Here is a 25,272-nt window from a genome sequence, read left to right as displayed (position 1 = left end):
ACAGGAAGCAAAAAGCAAAAATAAAATTTATTCATTGGGTTGCCTCCCAACAAGCGCTATAGTTTTATGCCCTTAGCTAGGCATAAAGCAAGGATCTAAGTATTTTCGTATTTCTTCTCGACTTTCTTAGAGGTAGTTTCATCACGAGGCTTTGTAAACACAACATAAAACATGTTATCCATAGAGGCCTTTGCAATCCTAAGTTGGTTTTCATCATACCCCTTTTGATTTCCCGCAACAATCCAAGAGTAATGTTAATTAACATTATTGAAAACTTGTTGGATTATATCTAGAACTGGGACTTCCTTTTTAAGATTCTCATTAAAGATTTTATTGTCCCCAAGCAAATGTCTTAAATCATAGTCACTATTGTAAAGAATTTCATCTATCACAGGTTTTTCATGATTCATACCATAAAAATCAAAGATTTCCCTAGCTTCCTGTATTATGTAGTCAAACTCATCCATAAGAATAAGAGTGGCTAACTTTTTAGCTCTAGGATTCTTTATAACGGGGAGCTCAAAAACAATCTTTGCAAGGTAGGATGGGTACGAATAAATTTACTTTCAAGTTTCAGAACTAGTGCTGAAATAGCATCCGCATAAGATCTAGTAGTTCTAAGTATAGGAGCATCATCAAGACTAAGCTTCCCAACACAATTCAAAAATTCTTGGATATGTTATTTTCCCATAACGTTCCCTTGCCCCAAGATAAAAGTTTTAGCATCTAGATTGCCCGTACGTCCAATCTTAGGAGTAAGGCCATCATCTATTAGTGCCATACCGAAATCACTCATGATTGCAAACAAAGGATAGATCTGACAAGAAAACGGTGAACGGTAAAGAGAGGTGAATAAAACGACAAATTTTTGTGAAGTGGGGGAGAGGAAAACGAGAGAAAAATGGCAAATAATGTAAATTGCAAGGAGATGAGATTTGTCATTAGAAACCTGGTATATGTTGAAGATCCTCCCCGGCAACGGTGCCAGAAATTCCTTTTGATGTCACTTGAAGCTACGTCGGTATTTCCCCAAAGAGGAAGGAATGATGCAGCACAACGGCGATAGGTATTTCCCTCAGATATGAAACCAAGGTTATCGAACCAGTAGGAGAACCAAGCAACACAACGTAAATAGCCCCTGCACACAGATAACAAATCCTCAGAACCCGACGTGTTAAAGGGGTTGTCAATCCCTTTCGGGTAACGGTGCCAGAAATTGATGCATGACAGGAAAAAGGTTCTAAATATTGATAGATCGAACGCCAAATAAAATAAATTGCAGCAAGGTATTTTTGGGTTTTTAGATTGATAGATCTGAAAATAAAAGCAAATAAAAATAGATCGCCAAGGCAAATAATATGAGGAAGAAGACCCGGGGGCCATAGGTTTCACTAGTGGCTTCTCTCGAGAAAAATAGCAAAGCGGTGGGTGAACAAATTACTGTTGGGCAATTGATAGAACTTCAAATAATTATGATGATATCCAGGCAATGATCATTATATAGGCATCATGTCGTGGAATTGTCACGGCAGATGTCCTGGTGTGAGGACTTAGTCGTGAGGCCAGCGCATCTATGTAGTAGCTTGAGAGGGGTTGAGCGGAATCATGAGACGCAACATAAGACAAGGATTTAGACAGCTTTGACCCTAGGAAACATCATCCGGAATATCCCTACATGATATTTGTGGCTAGGTCTCATTATGCTCATGAGGGAGTCGCCGTAAACCGGCTCTCCTAGTTATGTCTATCCCTAGAGATTGTTTCTTGTTTCTTCTCCCACTTTGGGGAGCCCTACCCCTCCTTATATATGTTGAAGGGGCGGTTTACATGACTAGTCCTACTTGGATTAGGATTACTCTATTACAAGTGGAGTCCTAGTCTTGCTTCCTTTGTAGCCCTGTTCAAGAATTCATCCGATTAACCAGTTAACTTGCCGATTAATCCCTACTCATAGGGTCCCCGAGTAGCCGATTACCCGATAAATCATCCGATTAATTGATTAAATGTCCGATTAACTTGCCGATTAGCCTATTAATCCCCTACTCATCAGCCCACCGAGCAGCTACCAGTTAATGATTTCCTCAACAATGCTTTGTAGGGTAATATTCCTTGTGCTTTCCTCATAAACCGTCCCACCATTAACATGAACCAGCCTTCTGGGCCTTGGGCCTTGTCATCCATCTGACCCGCCCGCCGGGTCACCAGTGAGTCATAATGTTCCGGCGGGTTGCTTGTAAACCGCCATGTCAGGGCGGGTCGCCAATGAATCGCCAAGTGTCAGCCGGGTCTCAAGTAAACCGCCAAGTCCATCCGGGTCAGATTTCTGGCCGGGTCATACCGTGGGGTATATCCCCGACACATCATGTCCAAGAATAGTAGACCGACTCTTGCCTGCATCTACTACTATTACTCCACACATCGACCGCTATCCAGCATGCAGCTAGTGTATTAAGTTCATGGAGAAACGGAGTAATGCAATAAGAACAATGACATGTTGTAGACAAGATATATCTATGTAGAGATAGACCCCATCGTTTTATCCTTAGTAGCAAGGATACATACGTGTCGGTTCCCCTTCTGTCACTGGGATCAAGCACCGTAAGATCGAACCCACTACAAAGCACCTCTTCCCATTGCAAGATAAATAGATCAAGTTGGCCAAACAAAACCCAAATATCAAAGAAGAAATAAGAGGCTATAAGCAATCATGCATAAAAGAGATCAAATAAACTCAAATACTTTCATGGATATAAAAAGATAGATCTGATCATAAACTCGAAGTTCATCGGATCCCAACAAACACACCGCAAATAGAGTTACATCATATGGATCTCCAAGAGACCATTGTATTGAGAATCAAGAGAGAGAGATGAAGCCATCTACATACTAACTACGGACCCGAAGGTCTACAAAGACCTACTCACGCATCATCAGAGAGGCACCAATGGAGGTGGTGAACCCCATCCGAGATGGTTTCCAGATTGGATCTGGTGGTTCTGTACTCTGCGGCGGCTGGATGAATATTTCGTCGACTCCCCTAGGGTTCTGAAATTATTGGGGTATTTATAGAGCAAAGAGGCGGTCCGGGGGGCGCCCGAGGTGGGCACAACCCACCAGGGCGCGCCTGTTCCTTCTGGTCCATAAAAAATCTCCGTAAAGTTTCGTGGCATTTGGACTCCGTCTGATATTGATTTTTTTGCGATGTAAAAAACACAGAAGAACAGGAACTGGCACTTGGCACTATGTCAATAGGTTAGTACCAAAAAATGATATAAAATGACTATAAAATGATTATAAAACATTCAAGATTGATAATATAATAGCATGGAACAATCAAAAATTATAGATACGTTGGAGACGTATCATCTGCTTTTTGGCAGGGAGCCGGTAGGTGATGTCTGCGGCTAAGTACCCTGCTTCCCGGAGTTCCTTGACGTTCCTCTCTGTGATGGAGGAATCCATCCACTTGCCGTGTGAGCCAGATCCGGACATGGCTGGAGTGTTTGGTGGCGATGGAAAGGATCGGAACTTGGGCGTTGGAGCTCGAGGATGGAAGGGTTGAGGAAGAAGAAGGCGTGAGGTAAAAAGATGGATCCTTATCATGTTATAAAGGCAGTGAATATCAAGCGCCTCCCCATGAGCCTTAAAACTTGCCTGTTCCCAAGGGATCATGCGAACGACACGGTTGGATTACCCAAACACGTATTGATGGGAATCCTGCAATAAGGGGACACGATCTCTGCTTTGACAAGACGTGTCTATGAAGACCGTGCCTTGAAACGCGAAGCGGGAGGCCACAAAACGGTTCAAAATAATAATAAGGCCAGACGTAACGTCTCGCCGGAAAAGGCTGTCAGTAGACATGACTTATTTTGTTTAAGTATTTTGCCCTTGTGGCTCAGGGTTGTAACTGTTATGCAGAGCCGGATATAGTTCAACAGCTTTGGAGTATTCGGAGGAGGAACCCGCCATGCAATGCCGAAGACAATATGTGCGCCGGACACATCGTCATTGAAGCCTAGTTCAGGGGCTACTGAGGGAGTCTTGGATTATGGGGTCCTCGGGGATCTGTCCTATCTGCCATGGGCCGGACTGATGGGCCGTGAAGATACAAGATAGAAGGCCTTCCCCATGTCAGGATGGGACTCTCCTTTGTGTGGATGGCAAGCTTGGCGTCCGGATGTGAATCCTTTCTCTGTAAACCGACTATGTACAACCCTAGGCCCCTCCGGTGTCTATATAAACCAGAGGGTTTGGTCGGTAGAGGCTAAGACAAATCATACAGTCTAGACATCTAGGGTGAAAGGATCGATATGGTTGACTAGAGGGGGGGTGAATAGGCAACTAACAATTTTTAGGTTTTCTTTAACAATTTAAACTTTGCATCAAAGTAGGTTGTCTAGATATGCAACTAGGTGAGCAACCTATATGATGCAACAAAGATAGGAACACAAGCAAACAAGAGATATATCACAAATAAGCTTGCACAAGTAAAGGCACAAGATAACCAAGAGTGGAGCCGGTGGAGACGAGGATGTGTTACCGAAGTTCCTTCCCTTCGAGGGGAAGTACGTCTCCGTTGGAGCGGTGTGGAGGCACAATGCTCCCCAAGAAGCCACTAGGGCCACCATATTCTCCTCACGCCCTCACACAATGCGAGATGCCGTGATTCCACTATTGGTGCCCTTGGAGGCGGCGACCGAACCTTTACGAACAAGGTTGGGGCAATCTCCACAACTCAATTGGAGGCTCCCAATGACACCACAAAGCTTCACCACAATGGACTATGGCTCCGTGGTGACCTCGACCGACTAGGGTGCTCAAACACCCAAGAGTAACAAGATCCGCAAGGGGATTAGTGGGGGGAATCAAATTTCTCTTGGTGGAAGTGTAGATCGGGGCCTTCTCAACCACACCCGAGCAAATCAACAAGTTTGATTGGCTAGGGAGTGAGATCGGGCGAAAATGGAGCTTGGAGCAACAATGGAGCTTAGGGTTGGAAGAGGTGGTCAACTAGAGGAAGAAGACACACCTTTTATAGCTTAGGACAAATATCCAACCGTTATCCACCTACCAGCCCGCGACCAGCGGTACTACCGCCCCAGACCAGCGGTACTACCGCAGGGCCACGTGGTACTTCCGCTTGCTGACAAGCGGTACTACCGCAAGGCCACGCGGTACTACCGTGAGGACCCGCGGTACTACCGCAGCACCAGCAGTAGCTAGGGCAGACCTGTAGCACAAGGGCTGAGGGCGGTACTGCCGCGGGCACGGTACTACCTCTCCCCCTTGCGGTACTACCGCAAGGCAGGAAACCCCTAGCCTGAGAAGAGTGCGGATAAGTAAACATCCGTGCCTACTTCCGCTGGTAAATGGAAGAAGCAAAAATCGGACACAGTACTACCGCAGAGGAGCAGTACTACTGCCAGGCAACTGAGCTAGGTCACGCACGGTACTACCGCGCAAGGGATGCGGTACTACCGCAGTGGCGCGGATGTAAAAAATTACATCCACCCCTACTACCGCGAAGGAGCGGTACTTGGCCTGGGGGCCACGGTACTGCGGCTCCAGAGGAGCGGTACTACCGTGGGCACCTGTGGTACTACCTCGCCGAAGTGCGGTACTACCGCGGGTGCCTGTGGTACTACCGCTCAACGAGGAGTAGTACTACTGCAAGCCCACCAACAACAGCCAGGACAAGGAAAAGAGGATCAATGGAGGATGCTCCAAAGTGCAGGGGAAAGGAGGGGATAAGGAAGAAAACATGTACGTGATGATTCCACCCAAACCTTTCCGACGCGGACCCCCTCTTGATAGTACGGCTTTCCTACGACTCAAATCCACCAAAAAGAAACATAGAAAAGACGCCGTCTTCAACAGTCTTCGAGGGGCACCAAAATGTCTTGTGCCTAGCGATGAAACGTCTGGGAAACGCAAGGCACACGATTAGTCTGCAAAAGCATTATCTTCAATCACCAAAACACCTTAGGGATAAATATGCCCTTACAATCTCCCCCTTTTTGGTGGATTGATGACAATACGGGATTTGCACAGAGGAAATAAGGATAAGCAAACGCAAACCCCTCCTCTCTAGAATATAGACGGGCTCCCCCTAGATGTGTGCTAACTAGATGGGTGCTCTGGACTGCACGGCACACATACTAAGATCAAAGCTCCCCCTATATTATAGAGACAAGGCATATCTTGCAAAAGTAAGGCTAACACTAGACAAGATAGCAACTTCGAGCATAACAAGTAGCACAGTCATAAGCTCACTAGGATAGAAAAGAGTGCATATGTCTTAAACCATATGAAGGATAAGTCTCAAAGGCGCAAACTAAACCAAATCAAATGACAAAGCAAACATCAAAGACAACATGACTCGCAAGCACGCAAATCCCTACACTCTCTCCCCCTTTGGCATCGAGACACCAAAAAGGCAGAGAGGACACCTACACACAAGGGGTGGCTCAGGCAAAGAAATCATCCCAATGCTCCTCGTGCTCCTCGCCAGACTCGACGGCGGGGACGGTCTCCTTGATGTCCTCCTCAGAACTAGTCCACTTGAAACCCTGCTTCGCCATCCATGCAGCCTCTGGCGTGATGGCATCCTCAGAACCGCCAGAGACATCCTCTCCAAAGAGCCTCATGACCTTCTTGTCGCGGCAGTGACTCTCCTTGGATGCCACGTGAGTCCTGTACTGCCCCTTCGCCTGCACGCAGAAGAGAGTCTTCATCTTGTCCTTCAACTTCTTGGCCCACGACGGCTCAGAGGAAGGTTGGGAAGACCTAGCAGCACGGTCCTCAGCAACATCCTCTGCACCAGCCTCCTCCTCACCAACAGCCCTCCTAGCAACAGATGCCTCAACACGAGTAGTAGTGTTGGCCCAGTTGGGCTTGACGCGAAGACTGATGGACTCATGCCGAATCCAGTCTGGAGCAAGGAACTCATCACCAGGGTACATCTTCTCCCAAGTCGTGGAGATCAACAAAAACAGGTATGGTCCATAGATAGGTACCTTGCGGGTGTACACCGCAAACCGAAGCTCACACCACATGATGTGTGAGACATCAGGTGGCTGAGTCTGAGACGTACGTGCCTCCGTGCACAGGAGCATCATGTCCACCAGATAGGAATGAACCTTGTCCTTGTCGCCAATGCGAGGGAACAGAGTGTTACGGAAGATGCGATGCATGATATCCAGAAAAGAGTTCAGCACCCAAGTCGACTTGCCACTGGGAAGCACCTTCTCAACATAGTACGGCTGAAGCTTGTTCTTGTTAGCAGACTCAGAGTTGGCGTGGGGGCGAACACCAACGGGTGTGTGAAGCCCGTCATCAAGAACGTGGAGCAAACCCATGAACTCCTTCCAGGTAGTAGACAACTGACGGCCATTGGTCATCCAGGTCATCCTCCGCTCATCCCCGGGGTGAAAGTGAACTGAGGCAAAGAACTGACAGATAAGCTCAGGATCATAGTCAAGGTGGAAAGAGATCACATGTTCAATACCGAACTGCTCCACCAAATCCAGAGCTTCTCCAAAGTAGTCACGAAACTTGTCCTTCCTCATGTGATTCATGTCTATCCACTTGACATCCACGTAGGTGTTTTGCTTGTTCTTGATTACATCCAGATAAATGAGAGCCTGCTGCTTGGTCCAAAACAACTCAGTGCCTCTGAGGATAGCACGAGCATTCACATAAGGGTTGATCTTCCGGCGTTCGATGTACTCATTGAGTGGAATCTCGTCCATGCCCTTAGCAGGTTCCTTTTGCTTGCTGGCAGTGGTCTCGACATTGCGCTTGGGGGCATTGGAGCCCTCTGATGCTTCATCTTGAGGATTGCACAGTCGCTTGGAGCCAGTGTCATGACTGGGATTGGAACGACGAGAGACACCACCTAAGACACAAGAGAAAGCACACACAAAGAGCGAGAAGAATCAATGCAAAGACCACGGCAAAGCAAGGGAAACAAGTAGAAATAATACGGGATAACTGCCACGAGGAAGATGGGACAACAACGGTAGTGCCGCCTGGTCTTGCGGTACTAAAATTTTAGTACCGCTCCTAGTCGCGGTAGTACCGTGTGAGGATATGGTAGTACCGTGGCTTGGAGCGGTAGTAAGACCTTAGTGCCACAGAACGTGCGGTAGTACCGCACCAAATGGGCGGTAGTACCGCACCAGTAGCATGGTAGTACCGCACCGCGTCAGATCCGAACCTACTTTTGAATCTGAGAAGACGTGCGAAACTACGGCGGAACTACGGTTGATCAAATCTACCATGGGACAATATATCAAGTATAATTTCTACGCAACACTACTCTCCTACAACCTTCTCTTGCAAAGACTTGGCCTAAAATCTCAAGAACACAAGCATCTCCCTGAAAACCTAGAAGCGAAAGAACAACCAAGAAAGAGAGGGATTTTGGGGAGAAACCTTGGTCCATGGCAAGAGGAAGCGATGGGGAATGATCCCACCGGTCAGAATCCGAGGAGAGTGGCCGGAGACGGAGATCCGGTGAGGACCTCCAGCACCGTTCTTGAGCGAGAGAGATAGAGGCGGTGGGGAGAGAGACAAGTGAATGGGTATGGGGAGTTGGAACTACCCTGCCCGAGTCATAACCCCCACCCACTCGTCAGTGCGGTAGTACCGCGCTTCATCGCGGTAGTACCGCTCGGCGGAAGTACCGCACCTGAGCAGTAGTACCGCTCTCCCAGGCGGTAGTAAAAAATTACTGCCGCGCTAGGTGCGGTAGTACCATGCACTCCATGCGCGGTAGTACCGTGGCTCACCGCGGTAGTACCGTGGGCTCAAGAAGAAGCAGTTTCCAAACACAAGAAAAGAGAGGTCTTCGCAAGGAAACTTCAAACAAGCAGGACACCACAAAAAGCTAAAACACGAAGAGAAGAAGGGGCAAAACGACAACAAGAGATGACCACGAGACACCACCTCTCCAAAAAGAGAGGGAGGTGGCCGGAGCCACCTATGTTTGAGTCAATTGGTATGGCACCGCGAAGAATTATCCTTGGGCCCATGACCAAAACTCGTCTTTGAAGCACAAGTACCATCAAAAATGGCTAATGTGAAAGATTTGATCAATTTATGCATAATGGGGGGAGGGAGAGTTCATTGAGAGAGCAGCACTCCCCCTATGTACATGCCTACATCTAAACAGGACAACAAGTTGAGTGTGGTGGGGTGTGCAAGGGTTCAAGCAACATTGCTCGAATCAATGATATTTAGCTCATGCCTTAACTCGCGAAATCTTGCTTCATCCAACGGCTTCGTGAAAATATTTGCAAGGTTATCATGAGTGTTGACGTAGTTGAGCTCGATCTCCCATCGCCTAATGTGATCCCGGATGAAGTGATACCGAATCTCAATATGCTTCGTCTTGAAGTGTTGCACCGGGTTGAGAGAAATCTTGATGGCACTTTCATTGTCACATGAAAGAGGCACTTTGTGAAGGAAATATGCCCTAGAGGCAATAATAAAGATATTATTTATTTCCTTATATCATGATAAATGTTTATTATTCATGTTAGAATTGTATTAACCGGAAACATAATACATGTGTGAATACATAGACAAACAAAGTGTCACTAGTATGCCTCTACTTGACTAGCTCGTTAATCAAAGATGATTATGTTTCCTAACCATGGACAAAGAGTTGTCATTTGATTAACGGGATCACATCATTAGTTGAATGATCTGATTGACATGACCCATTCCATTAGCTTAGCACCCGATCGTTTAGTATGTTGCTATTGCTTTCTTCATGACTTATACATGTTCCTATGACTATGAGATTATGTAACTCCCGTGTGCCGGAGGAACACTTTGTGTGCTACCAAACATCACAACGTAACTGGGTGATTATAAAGGTGCTCTACAGGTGTCTCCAAAGGTACATGTTGGGTTGACGTATTTCGAGATTAGGATTTGTCACTCCGATCGTCGGAGAGGTATCTCTGGGCCCTCTCGGTAATGCACATCACTTAAGCCTTGCAAGCATTGCAACTAATGAGTTAGTTGCGAGATGATGTATTACGAAACGAGTAAAGAGACTTGCCGATAACGAGATTGAACTAGGTATTGGATACCGACGATCGAATCTCGAGCAAGTAACATACCGATGACAAAGGGAACAACGTATGTTGTTATGCGGTCTGACCGATAAAGATCTTCGTAGAATATGTAGGAGCCAATATGGGCATCCAGGTCCCACTGTTGGTTATTGACCGGAGACGTGTCTTGGTCATGTCTACATTGTTCTCGAACCGTAGGGTCTGCACGCTTAAAGTTACGATGACAGTTTCATTATGAGTTTATGTATTTTGATGTACCGAAGGTTGTTCGGAGTCCCGGATATGATCACGGACATAACGAGGAGTCTCGAAATGGTCGAGACATAAAGATTGATATATTGGACAGCTATGTTCGGACACCGGAAGTGTTCCGGGGAAGTTTCGGATAAAACCAGAGAACCGGGGGGTTACCGGAACCCCCCGGGGGGTTAATGGGCCTCATGGGCCTAAAGTGGAGAAGAGGAAAGGCAGCCAGGGCAGGCCGCGTGCCCCCTCTCCCCCTAGTCCGAATTGGACAAGGAGGGAGGGGCGGCGCCCCCCCTTTCCTTCCTCTCCTCTCTCCCTTCCTTCCCCCTCTCCTACTTGGACAAGGAAAGGGAGGGGAGTCCTACTCCCGGTAGGAGTAGGACTCCTCCTGCGCGCCTCCTACTAGGGCCAGCCGCACCCCCCTTGGCTCCTTTATATACGGGGGCAGGGGGCACCCTAGGACACACAAGTTGATCTTCGTGATCGTTCCTTAGCCGTGTGCGGTGCCCCCCTCCATGATATTACACCTCGATCATATTGTAGCGGTGCTTAGGTGAAGCCCTGCGACGGTTAAAAATCAAGATCGTCACCACGCCGTCGTGCTGACGAAACTCCTCCCCGAAGCTTTGCTGGATCGGAGCCCGGGGTGCGTCATCAAGATGTACGTGTGTCAAGAACTCGGAGGTGCCGGAGTAACGGTGCTTGGATCGGTTGGACCGGGAAGACGTATGACTACTTCCTCTACGTTGCGTCAATGCTTCCGCTTCGGTCTACGAGGGTACGTAGACAACACTCTCCCCTCTCGTTGCTATGCATCACCATGATCTTGCGTGTGCGTAGGAATTTTTTTGAAATTACTACGTTCCCCAACAGTGGCATCCGAGCCTAGGTTTTATGGTTTGATGTTATATGCACGAGCAGAACACAAGTGAGTTGTGGGCGATATAAGTCATACTGCCTACCAGCATGTTATACTTTGGTTCAGCGGTATTGTTGGATGAAGCGGCCCGGACCGACATTACGCGTACGCTTACGCGAGACTGGTTCTACCGCCGTGCTTTGCACACAGGTGGCTGGCGGGTGTCAGTTTCTCCAACTTTAGTTGAACCGAGTGTGGCTACGCCCGGTCCTTGCGAAGGTTAAAACGGCATCAACTTGACAAACTATCGTTGTGGTTTTGATGCGTAGGTAAGATTGGTTCTTGCTTAAGCCCGTAGCAGCCACGTAAAACTTGCAACAAACAAAGTAGAGGACGTCTAACTTGTTTTTGCAGGGCATGTTGTGATATGATATGGTCAAGACATGATGCTAAATTTTATTGTATGAGATGATCATGTTTTGTAACTGAGTTATCGGCAACTGGCAGGAGCCATATGGTTGTCGCTTTATTGTATGCAATGCAATCGCCCTGTAATGCTTTACTTTATCACTAAGCGGTAGCGGTAGTCGTAGAAGCATAAGATTGGCGAGACGACAACGATGCTACGATGGAGATCAAGGTGTCGCGCCGGTGACAATGGTGATCATGATGGTGCTTCGGAGATGGAGATCACAAGCACAAGATGATGATGGCCATATCATATCACTTATATTGATTGCATGTGATGTTTATCTTTTATGCATCTTATCTTGCTTTGATTGACGGTAGCATTATAAGATGATCTCTCACTAAATTATCAAGAAGTGTTCTCCCTGAGTATGCACCGTTGCCAAAGTTCGTCGTGCCCAGACACCACGTGATGATCGGGTGTGATAAGCTCTACATCCATCTACAACGGGTGCAAGCCAGTTTTGCACACGCAGAATACTCAGGTTAAACTTGACGAGCCTAGCATATGCAGATATGGCCTCGGAACACGGAGACCAAAAGGTCGAGCGTGAATCATATAGTAGATATGATCAACATAATGATGTTCACCATTGAAAACTAATCCATTTCACGTGATGATCGGTTATGGTTTAGTTGATCTGGATCACGTGATCACTTAGAGGATTAGAGAGATGTCTATCTAAGTGGGAGTTCTTAAGTAATATGATTAATTAAACTTAAATTTATGATGAAGTTAGTACCTGATAGTATCTTGCTTATGTATGTTTGATTGTAGATAGATGGCCCGTGCTGTTGTTCCGTTGAATTTACGTCCTGGAAGCACCGCTGGGTGCCAGGCCTGCTGCTGGAGCAACACCAGATGTTATGAACGTCTAGCAGAGCAAAGCTGATGACTACTCGATAGTTCAGTGTGCCATGCTTTACGGCTTAGAATCGGGACTTCAACGACGTTTTGAACGTCATGGAGCATATGAGATGTTCCAGGAGTTGAAGTTAATATTTCAAGCAAATGCCCGGATTGAGAGATATGAAGTCTCCAATAAGTTCTATAGCTGCAAGATGGAGGAGAATAGTTCTGTCAGTGAGCATATACTCAAAATGTCTGGGTATAATAATCACTTGATTTAGATGTGTGGCGACCCGACCCGAATGGATCAAGTCTACTGTGCTCGGGTGTCATCCCTGGATCAGTAATGCTGACACCACACAGTACATCGAAGGATTTATACCAGAGTGGCAATCACACACTTATTACATCGTTATCTCAGAGAGAACTTATTATAATAAATATGTCTTAAGGCCATCTAGTGTCGATAACAGCGGAAGACTTGGAAGATAAATGGGTCCATCAACTCCAGCGGCATCACTGAGTATAGAACCACGACCTAAAAGCACCTTACTCATCATCTGAAAAGTCTGCAACATGAGAAGTTGCAGCCCGAAAACGGGTCAGCACATGGAATATGCTGGCAATGTAACACATAGAGAGTAATGGAATGAAACAACTATACTATATGCATATATGGCTGGTGGAAAGCTCTATGGTTACAGTTTTGCGTAAAGCCAGTTTTTCCCTACTGCAAAGGAATAAGTTTATTTAACTATCATGGTGGTTGTGAAACATTGAGAATGGTTGACAGCATTCTCAATCCCAATTAAAAATAATTAAAAACCCAACAACATTTATTAGAAGTAACATGTTGAGATTCACATGATATTCAAGTACTAGATACTCAAGTTGTCCATAACCAGGGACACGGCTAATCATGATTAGTTTGTACACTCTGCAGAGGTTTGCACACTTTTCCCCACAAGACTCGATCGCCTCCGTTTGGTTTCTCGCACTACACGGTGTTTGAGAAGACGGATGACCGAGACATAGTCTTTCAGAGGCGCTAGCACCTTACGATCGGGTAGACCGGTACACCTACATCCCCTACATCTGCTAGTCCACCACTGTAAGAGTTTGCACAACTTAGTCAACTATGCTAGAGCCCATAATGGCTTGTGGCTGCACACGGAAGTTTCTAGCATGAAAGATCTTATGATCCCTTTGAGCCTGGGTGGCGGTCCAAAAAAAACAGGCAAGTCCTGATAGACATCAGGTGCCTCAATCCACCCAGATGTGTGTTAGGTTTCCACCTTAGATAAACCATTAAAGTTATCAACTCACATCTGTCATGGGTATCACTCACCCAATCCACGTCTACTAGCATAGCATGGCATAATAAGCAAACGTAGAAGTAACTCCCAAAGGTTTCATAATAATACAGGTGATAGGTACTACCTCATCTACTTCCCATCCCACAATTTAATTAGATCCTAATCATGCAATGTGAGAGGATTGATCTAATGCAATAAAACATGGGTTGTAGAAAAGGTATGATCAAAGTGTTACTTGCCTTGCTGATGATCCGCGAGACCTAGGGTTTCGAAGTAACAAGCGGCGCAATCCGGGTGATCTATCGCAGACAAACAACAAGCATACAATAAGTACTCATCTAATGCACAGGTAAAACTCGAACAAGAGAACGAACCAGAAAGTTCAATTTAAGAACTCCGGTTGCTAAGAAAGAACAAACCGAACAAAGAAACGGAAAACAAACGGCGGAAGAAAACAACTCGGTTCTAGCAAGTTGAAACTAGGTCAAATTTTACCGGGGCAAAAGCTTGTTCAAGTTGATTAGACGGAACGGCGGTTTCGAAACGAAACTCCAGGCGCTTGAATCACCTGATTCCGATAAACGAGCGGGAAGAAAGACTAGAACGAAGATCGGATCTGAGATCACGATCGCGGAATAAATCCGACGAGAAAAAAAAAGAAGAACGGTTAAACGAACAGATGTTCGTTAACCTAGAAGAATCCGGTGATCACGTTCGATAGGACGAATAGTCCGGCGAACGATCCAAAGGCAACTAAATCGGAAAAGAAAACGAATCCGATCTAGGGTTTCGGAGAAGAAAACCGAATGAAAAACCGATCTAGAAAACCGGAACGGTTTAGAAAAGAATCGGAAAGAAAACGAATCGGAGAGAAGAAAAGAATCGGAACGATTAGAAGAAAACGATCCGAGGAAAAGAGATGCGGGGCAACCTCCGGCGAGGTCTCCGGCGAGGGGCTCTGGCGGCGGCGTTGGGAGGCGGCGACGTGGGCAAGGGGCGGCGGCGCGGGTGTGGGGTGGCGCGGCGGCGGTGTAGGGCGCGGGGTGGGGTGCGGTGGAGGGCTTGGGGTTTGGTTTGATGATTTAGGGGGGGGGGTGTTGGGTTATTTATTTGGGGGGGGGGGGGGGGTTTCTTGGGGTAGGGGACAAGAAATAGAGTAGGAAAAAGAAAAACGAAACAAAGGAAAGGGGAGGGGCTAACTGGCCAGAGTCCAAGCCGGACTCGGCTTAGAGCGAGGCGGCGGCCTGGCTGGCGCCTGCCTAGCGCTGGCGCGCGTGCGGGGCTGGGGTGGCCGGCTGGCTGGGCCTTTGGCCCGGCTGGCCTGGCGGGAGTTTTTTTTAACTGGTTTTCGCGCGCAGAAAACAAAAGAAAAAGAAACTAAACGAACTCCGAAAAACCTAAAGTAAATTTTCCCCGACTCCTAAAACTGAGCCGAACAAAATGAACTTTTCTCCGGACCTAAAATGCAATTTTTGAAAACGCGCATTTTTCCCTATCCAAATAAAATGCAAATAAAACTCCGGCAAAACCAAAATTTGATCTATTTATTAAATCTTCATTTTTCCTCAATTTTGGGAAAGTCATATTATTACCTATCTTATATTTTTGATATCGGAAAAATTATTGAAGATGAAATAAATAAATCAAATGATCCTCTTTTCAAATTCGAGAAAACTCTCAAATATGAAAATAACGAAATCTCCAACTCTCTCCGAAGGTCCTTGAGTTGCGTGAAATTTCTAGGATCAACCAAAATGCAAGAAAATATGCTATGCATGATGATCTAGTGTATACATTCCAAATTGAAAATTTGGGATGTTACAAGATGGGAGTTAATCTTCCAGATGATTGCGTCATTGACAGAATTCTCCAATCACTGCCACCAAGCTACAAGAGCTTCGTGATGAACTATAATATGCAAGGGATGAGTAAGACTATTCCTGAGCTCTTCGCAATGCTGAAAGCTGCGGAGGTAGAAATCAAAAAGGAGCATCAAGTGTTGATGGTCAACAAGACCACTAGTTTCAAGAAAAAGGGCAAAGGGAAGAAGAAGGGGAACTTCAAGAAGAATAGCAAGCAAGTTGCTGCTCAAGAGAAGAAACCCAAGTCTGGACCTAAGCCTGAAACTGAGTGCTTCTACTGCAAGCAGACTGGTCACTGGAAGCGGAACTGCCCCAAGTATTTGGCGGATAAGAAGGATGGCAAGGTGAACAAAGGTATATGTGATATACATGTTATTGATGTGTACCTTACTAGAGCTCGCAGTAGCACCTGGGTATTTGATACTGGTTCTGTTGCTAATTTTTGCAACACGAAACAGGGACTACGGATTAAGCGAACACTGGCAAAGGACGAGGTGACGATGCGCGTGGGAAATGGTTCCAAAGTCGATGTGATCGCGGTCGGCACGCTACCTCTACATCTACCTTTGGGATTAGTATTAGACCTAAATAATTGTTATTTGGTGCCAGCGTTGAGCATGAACATTATATCTGGATCTTGTTTGATGCGAGACGGTTATTCATTTAAATCAGAGAATAATGGCTGTTCTATTTATATGAGTAATATCTTTTATGGTCATGCACCCTTGAAGAGTGGTCTATTTTTGATGAATCTCGATAGTAGTAATACACATATTCATAATGTTGAAGCCAAAAGATGCAGAGTTAATAATGATAGTGCAACTTATTTGTGGCACTGCCTTTTAGGTCATATCGGTGTAAAGCGCATGAAGAAACTCCATACTGATGGACTTTTGGAACCACTTGATTATGAATCACTTGGTACTTGCGAACCGTGCCTCATGGGCAAGATGACTAAAACACCGTTCTTCGGTACTATGGAGAGAGCAACAGATTTGTTGGAAATCATACATACAGATGTATGTGGTCCGATGAATATTGAGGCTCGTGGGGGATATCGTTATTTTCTCACCTTCACAGATGACTTAAGCAGATATGGGTATATCTACTTAATGAAACATAAGTTTAAAACATTTGAAAAGTTCAAAGAATTTCAGAGTGAAGTTGAAAATCATCGTAACAAGAAAATAAAGTTTCTATGATCTGATCGTGGAGAATATTTGAGTTACGAGTTTGGTGTACATTTGAAGCAATGCGGAATAGTTTCGCAACTCACGCCACCCGGAACACCACAGCGTAATGGTGTGTCCGAACGTCGTAATCGTACTTTACTAGATATGGTGCGATCCATGATGTCTCTTACTGATTTACCGCTATCATTTTGGGGTTATGCTTTAGAGACGGCCACATTCACGTTAAATAGGACACCATCAAAATCCGTTGAGATGACACCTTATGAACTATGGTTTGGCAAGAAACCAAAGTTGTCGTTTCTTAAAGTTTGCGGCTGCGATGCTTATGTGAAAAAGCTTCAACCTGATAAGCTCGAACCCAAATCGGAGAAATGTGTCTTCATAGGATACCCAAAGGAAATTGTTGGGTACACCTTCTATCACAGATCCGAAGGCAAGATATTCGTTGCTAAGAATGGATCCTTTCTAGAGAAGGAGTTTCTCTCGAAAGAAGTGAGTGGGGGGAAAGTAGAACTTGATGAGGTAACTGTACCTGCTCCCTTATTGGAAAGTAGTTCATCACAGAAATCGGTTTCTGCGACACCTACACCAATTGGTGAGGAATTAAATGATGATGATCATGAAATTTCAGATCAAGTTACTACTGAGCCTCGTAGATCAATCAGAGTAAGATCCGCACCAGAGTGGTACGGTATAGCTGTTCTAGAAATCATGCTACTAGATCATGATGAACCTACGAACTATGAAGAAGCGATGGTGAGCCCAAATTCCGCAAAATGGCTTGAAGCCATGAAATCTGAGATGGGATCCCTGTATGAGAACAAAGTATGGACTTTGGTTGACTTGCGTGATGATCGGCAAGCAATTGAGAATAAATGGATCTTCAAGAAGAAGACTGACGCTGACGGTAATATTACTGTCTACAAAGCTCGACTTGTCGCAAAAGGTTTTCGACAAGTTCAAGGGGTTGACTACGATGAGACCTTCTCACCCGTAGCGATGCTTAAGTCTGTCCGAATCATGTTAGCAATTGCCGCATTTTATGATTATGAAATTTGGCAGATGGATGTCAAAACTGCATTCCTGAATGGATTTCTGGAAGAAGAGTTGTATATGATGCAACCGGAAGGTTTTGTTGATCCAAAGGGAGCTAACAAAGTGTGCAAGCTCCAGCGATCCATTTATGGACTGGTGCAAGCCTCTCGGAGTTGGAATAAACGCTTTGATAGTGTGATCAAAGCATTTGGTTTTATACAGACTTTCGGAGAAGCCTGTATTTACAAGAAAGTGAGTGGGAGCTCTGTAGCATTTCTGATATTATATGTGGATGACATATTACTGATTGGAAATGATATAGAATTTCTGGATAGCATAAAGGGATACTTGAATAAGAATTTTTCAATGAAAGACCTCGGTGAAGCTTCTTACATATTAGGAATAAAGATCTATAGAGATAGATCAAGACGCTTAATTGGACTTTCACAAAGCACATACCTTGACAAGATTTTGAAGAAGTTCAAAATGGATCAAGCAAAGAAAGGGTTCTTGCCTGTGTTACAAGGTGTGAAGTTGAGTCAGACTCAATGCCCGACCACTGCAGAAGATAGAGAGAAAATGAAAGATGTTCCCTATGCTTCAGCCATAGGATCTATCATGTATGCAATGCTGTGTACCAGACCTGATGTGTGCCTTGCTATAAGTTTAGCAGGGAGGTACCAAAGTAATCCAGGAGTGGATCACTGGACAGCGGTCAAGAACATCCTGAAGTACCTGAAAAGGACTAAGGATATGTTTCTCATATATGGAGGTGACAAAGAGCTCATCGTAAACGGTTACGTTGATGCAAGCTTTGACACTGATCCGGACGATTCTAAATCGCAAACCGGATACGTGTTTACATTAAACGGTGGAGCTGTCAGTCGGTGCAGTTCTAAACAAAGCGTCGTGGCGGGATCTACATGTGAAGCGGAGTACATAGCTGCTTCGGAAGCAGCAAACGAAGGAGTCCGGATGAAGGAGTTCATATCCGATCTAGGTGTCATACCTAGTGCATCGGGTCCAATGAAAATCTTTTGTGACAATACTGGTGCAATTGCCTTGGCAAAGGAATCCATATTTCACAAAAGAACCAAGCACATCAAGAGACGCTTCAATTCCATCCGGGATCTAGTCCAGGTGGAGACATAGAGATTTGCAAGATACATACGGATCTGAATGTAGCAGACCCGTTGACTAAGCCTCTTCCACGAGCAAAACATGATCAGCACCAAGGCTCCATGGGTGTTAGAATCATTACTGTGTAATCTAGATTATTGACTCTAGTGCAAGTGGGAGACTGAAGGAAATATGCCCTAAAGGCAATAATAAAGATATTATTTATTTCCTTATATCATGATAAATGTTTATTATTCATGCTAGAATTGTATTAACCGGAAACATAATACATGTGTGAATACATAGACAAACAAAGTGTCACTAGTATGCCTCTACTTGACTAGCTCGTTAATCAAAGATGATTATGTTTCCTAACCATGGACAAAGAGTTGTCATTTGATTAACGGGATCACATCATTAGTTGAATGATCTTGATTGACATGACCCATTCCATTAGCTTAGCACCCATCGTTTAGTATGTTGCTATTGCTTTCTTCATGACTTATACATGTTCCTATGACTATGAGATTATGTAACTCCCGTGTGCCGGAGGAACACTTTGTGTGCTACCAAACATCACAACGTAAACTGGGTGATTATAAAGGTGCTCTACAGGTGTCTCCAAAGGTACATGTTGGGTTGACGTATTTCGAGATTAGGATTTGTCACTCCGATCGTCGGAGAGGTATCTCTGGGCCCTCTCGGTAATGCACATCACTTAAGCCTTGCAAGCATTGCAACTAATGAGTTAGTTGCGAGATGATGTATTACGAAACGAGTAAAGAGACTTGCCGATAACGAGATTGAACTAGGTATGGATACCGACGATCGAATCTCGAGCAAGTAACATACCGATGACAAAGGGAACAACGTATGTTGTTATGCGGTCTGACCGATAAAGATCTTCGTAGAATATGTAGGAGCCAATATGGGCATCCAGGTCCCACTGTTGGTTATTGACCGGAGACGTGTCTTGGTCATGTCTACATTGTTCTCGAACCGTAGGGTCTGCACGCTTAAAGTTACGATGACAGTTTCATTATGAGTTTATGTATTTTGATGTACCGAAGGTTGTTCGGAGTCCCGGATATGATCACGGACATAACGAGGAGTCTCGAAATGGTCGAGACATAAAGATTGATATATTGGACAGCTATGTTCGGACACCGGAAGTGTTCCGGGGAAGTTTCGGATAAAACCAGAGAACCGGGGGGTTACCGGAACCCCCCGGGGGGTTAATGGGCCTCATGGGCCTAAAGTGGAGAAGAGGAAAGGCAGCCAGGGCAGGCCGCGTGCCCCCTCTCCCCCTAGTCCGAATTGGACAAGGAGGGAGGGGCGGCGCCCCCCCTTTCCTTCCTCTCCTCTCTCACTTCCTTCCCCCTCTCCTACTTGGACAAGGAAAGGGAGGGGAGTCCTACTCCCGGTAGGAGTAGGACTCCTCCTGCGCGCCTCCTACTAGGGCCAGCCGCACCCCCCTTGGCTCCTTTATATACGGGGGCAGGGGGCACCCTAGGACACACAAGTTGATCTTCGTGATCGTTCCTTAGCCGTGTGCGGTGCCCCCCTCCATGATATTACACCTCGATCATATTGTAGCGGTGCTTAGGTGAAGCCCTGCGACGGTTAAAAATCAAGATCGTCAACACGCCGTCGTGCTGACGAAACTCCTCCCCGAAGCTTTGCTGGATCGGAGCCCGGGGTGCGTCATCGAGCTGTACGTGTGTCAAGAACTCGGAGGTGCCGGAGTAACGGTGCTTGGATCGGTTGGACCAGGAAGACGTACGACTACTTCCTCTACGTTGCGTCAACGCTTCTGCTTCGGTCTATGAGGGTACGTAGACAACACTCTCCCCTCTCGTTGCTATGCATCACCATGATCTTGCGTGTGCGTAGGAAATTTTTTGAAATTACTACGTTCCCCAACACTTTGTCCCAAATGACACTGTAATCCTTTAAAGTTTGCCTCATCCATAAGAGTTGTGCACAACAACTACCGGCCGCTACATACTCCGCTTCGGTGGACGAGAGAGACACACAACTTTGCTTTTTGGAAGACCAACTCACCAAAGAGCAACCAAGGAATTGGCACCCTACGGAAGTGGACTTCCTATCCACTTTGTCTCCCGCCCAATCGGAGTCCGATTACCCTACAAGCTTGAAGTTTGCTCCTCTTGGGTACCATAAGCCAAAGTTTGGGGCATGAGCCAAATATCGAAAGATTCGCTTGACCGCCACATAGTGACTTTCCTTTGGTGTAGCTTGAAACCGTGCACAAATTCCCACACTCAACATGATATCCGGTCTAGATGCACAAAGGTAAAGCAAGGATCCAATCATGGAGTGATATACCTTTTGATCCGCCGCTTTACCATTGGGATCTATGTCAAGTTGGCACTTGGTGGGCATTGGAGTGGAAGCCGGCTTGACATCACTTAGCTTGAATCTCTTGAGCATGTCTTGAGTGTATTTGGCTTGGTTGATGAAGGTTCCTTCTCTTCTTTGCTTCACTTCGAACCCTAGAAAGAACTTAAACTCTCCCATGGAAAACATCTTGAACTTATAGGTCATGAGAGAGGCAAATTCCTCATTGAAAGCTTTGTTAGGGGAACCAAAGATAATGTCATCAACATATAGTTGGCATACAAACAACTCCCCTTTGACTTTCTTAGTAAAAAGAGTGGGGTCGATTAGCCCAACTTCAAACCCACGATCTTGTAAAAACTCAGTAAGGTGATCATACCACGCACGTGGGGCTTGTTTAAGCCCATAGAGTGCCTTATCAAGCTGATACACATGATCGGGAAAGTAGGGATCCTCGAACCCGGGGGGTTGCTTGACATAGACCAACTCATTAATAGGACCATTAAGAAAAGCACTCTTCACATCCATTTTTTGCAACTTAAAGTTATGATGAGAAGCATAAGCAATCAACAACCGAATGGATTCAAGGCGAGCAACGGGAGCAAAGGTTTCACCGTAGTCGATACCCTCGACTTGGGAGTAGCCTTGTGCCACCAATCTTGCCTTGTTGCGAATGATGGTACCATGAGCATCTTGCTTGTTCTTAAATATCCACTTGGTTCCAATGACATTGTGGTTCCCCGTCAGCCTTGGCACCAATCTCCACACCTTGTTGTACTCGAAGTTGTTGAGTTCTTCATGCATGGCATTAAGCCAATCCGGATCTTCGAGTGCTTCATATACCTTTTGGGGTTCAACACAAGAGACAAACGCGTGATGTTCATAATAGTTTGCCAATTGTCTACGAGTGCTTACCCCCTTTTGAATGCTTCCAAGTACATTCTTCATGAGATGACCCTTGGTGGAGAGCTTGGAAGCAATCTTGGTGGCACGACGCTCCAATTCCTCCTCGGTGGTGAGTTGAGGAGCGGTCACTTGATCATCTTGAGCGACGTCTGGAGCTTGTTCTTGAACTTGAACTTGCTCGGAGGAGAGAACTTGACGTTGGGAATCACTTGGTGTGTCAACACCGTCTTGAGCATGATCTTGCCCTTGGTCTTGTTCACGAGGATGAGGGCCTTCACTTTGTTCTTCGGAAGCGTGTGGGCCTTGGGTTGGTGATGGCTCCACTTGAGTGGATCATTATCCTTCTCCTTCGGCCACAAGGGGTTCCTCAATGGGTAGGATAAAACCAACCCCCATTCTTATTATGGCTTGAGGAGGAATTTCATCACCTACATCACAAGTGCCACTTTGCTCCACTTGGGAGCCATTATTCTCATCAAACTCCACGTTACACGTCTCCTCAATAAGTCTCGTGGATTTATTGAGGACACGGTAAGCACGAGAGTTTGTAGCATAACCAACAAATATGCCCTCATAAGCTCTAGCCTCAAATTTAGACAACCGAACACCTTTCTTGAGAATGAAACACTTACACCCGAACACCCGAAAGTACTTAAGGTTGGGCTTGTTACCGGTGAGTATCTCATATGGAGTCTTGTTCAAGCCCTTGCGGAGGTAGAGCCGATTGGATGCATGACACGCAGTGTTGATGGCTTCGGCCCAAAAGTTGTATGGAGACTTGAACTCCGCCATCATGGTTCTTGCCGCATCCATCAACGTCCGGTTCTTCCTCTCCGCAACACCATTTTGTTGAGGGGTGTAAGGTGCGGAATATTGATGCTTGATCCCCTCATCACTAAGAAACTCATCCAAGGTGTAGTTCTTGAACTCGGTGCCGTTGTCACTTCTTATTGTCAAGATCTTTGCATTGTGTTGACGTTGTGCTTCATTTGCAAAGTCAATGACGGTTTGTTGGGTCTCGCTCTTCCTTTTGAAGAAATACACCCAAGTATATCTTGAGTAGTCATCCATAATCACCAAGCAATACTTCCTACCCCCAAGACTATCAAAGGATGGAGGCCCAAAGAGATCCAAGTGAAGGAGCTCCAAAGGCCTCTTTGAGTAAATGATAGTCGTGGGAGGGTGAGCCTTCTCATGTAGCTTTCCTTCGATACAAGCACTGCAGGCACGATCTTTAGCAAAACTAACATTCGTTAGTCCACGGACATGGTCCCCATTGAGAAGACTTTGCAAAGATCTCATATTGACATGGGCTAAACGGCGATGCCAAAGCCATCCCACGTCAACTTTAGCCGTTAGGCACGTCGCGGTCTTAGTGGGTCGCTCCGAAAAGTTAATCACATATTGACTATTCTCAACATGCCCAACAAAGGCTACTTTAAGAGTCTTGCTCCACAAGAGGGCCACGGTATCAATATCAAAGAAAGTGGCAAAGCCCATGATTGCAAGTTGACGAACGGAAAGTAAATTGTATGCAAGTGACTCAACAAGCATGACCTTCTCGATCGTGAGATCATGAGAGATGAAAACCTTGCCAAGTCCCAATACCTTAGAATATGAGGCATCACCCCACTCGACATTGGTGGGCATAGATGGAATCTTGTGCACATCCACCACCAAGTCCTTGCTTCCGGTCATATGATTTGTAGCTCCACTATCGAGCAACCATGATCCCCCACCGGAAGCAAACACCTACAAGAGATCAATGCTTGGTTTTAGGTACCCATTTTGTAATGGGTCCTTTGATGTTAGTAACAAGGGTCTTGGGGACCCAAATAGACCATTCAATGTACTCATGAGGAGAACCAACAAATTTGGCATAGACATGCCCATCACTAGCACGACATAACACATAAAAGGATTAAAGTCGCCGGCATTGTTGGGAGGGGTGACATTTCCCTTTTTGACACCATCACCCTTCGCATTGTTCTTCTTCTCCTTGGAGGCACTCTCTCCCTCCTTCACAAACGTTTGCTTGAGAGGAGGAGGTCGTTTGGTCTTGTTATCCTTCTTCTTGTTCTTGGGGTTGGGTGCGAACCCAATCCCCTCCTTGGACACAATTCCCTTTTGATTTCTCAAAAGGTTGTTTAGGTTCTTCTCACCTTGTATGCATGACACAAGGCCTTTCTCAAGTTGCTCCTTCAACTGAACATTCTCCTCAATAAGATGCAGATGCTCACAACAAGGGTTAGTAGCATTTGCATTATCCATTAACACCATACGAGGAAAAGTGGCTTTCTCCTTGGTTAGATTCACTTGGAGCTGATCATGAGACTCCTTGAGGGTAGCATGAACACCCTTCAAGACTTTGTGAGCCTTGTCGAGAATGTCAAAATCATCTTTGAGTCTAGCAAGATCAACCCCAAGCTTTGCCTCCTCGGAGTTTAGCACACGAGAAACAACAAGCGCATGATCAAGATCTTTCTTTAATTTAGCATGATCATCGTTGTGAGACTCCTCAAGAGCCAAACGAAGACCACGCTCTTCCTCAAGAGAATTGGAAAGATCCGAAATCTCATCGGCATAGTCACGACTATGCCCCTCCATCTTAGAGATGGTATCTTCGTGAGCCTCGATCATGTCATTGGCTTCACCAAGTGTTCCAAGAGAGCAACAAAGTGCTTCTTGGATTTACCCTTGAGTTTACCCATAAAGGTCTCAAACTCATTCACCTCCACATTATTTCCCTCATGTTCATCAATGCTATCCGTCGAAGAGGGATGAATAATGATGGTAGTTTTGATGTTGGGGGTTACCTTGTTGGTGGATTTAGCCATGAGGCACTTGGTGGTGATGCTCTCATTGGGTGAGTCGAAGAGAGACACCCGTGGAGTTGTCGCAATGGCAACAGAGGCCATGGCAACCGACTCACCATCTTCATCATCGTCATCATCCTCATTGTACTC

The sequence above is a fragment of the Triticum urartu genome, chromosome 2, assembly GCF_003073215.2.
Source record: "Triticum urartu cultivar G1812 chromosome 2, Tu2.1, whole genome shotgun sequence".
Lineage (NCBI taxonomy): Eukaryota > Viridiplantae > Streptophyta > Magnoliopsida > Poales > Poaceae > Triticum > Triticum urartu.
This window is presented reverse-complemented; position numbering follows the sequence as displayed.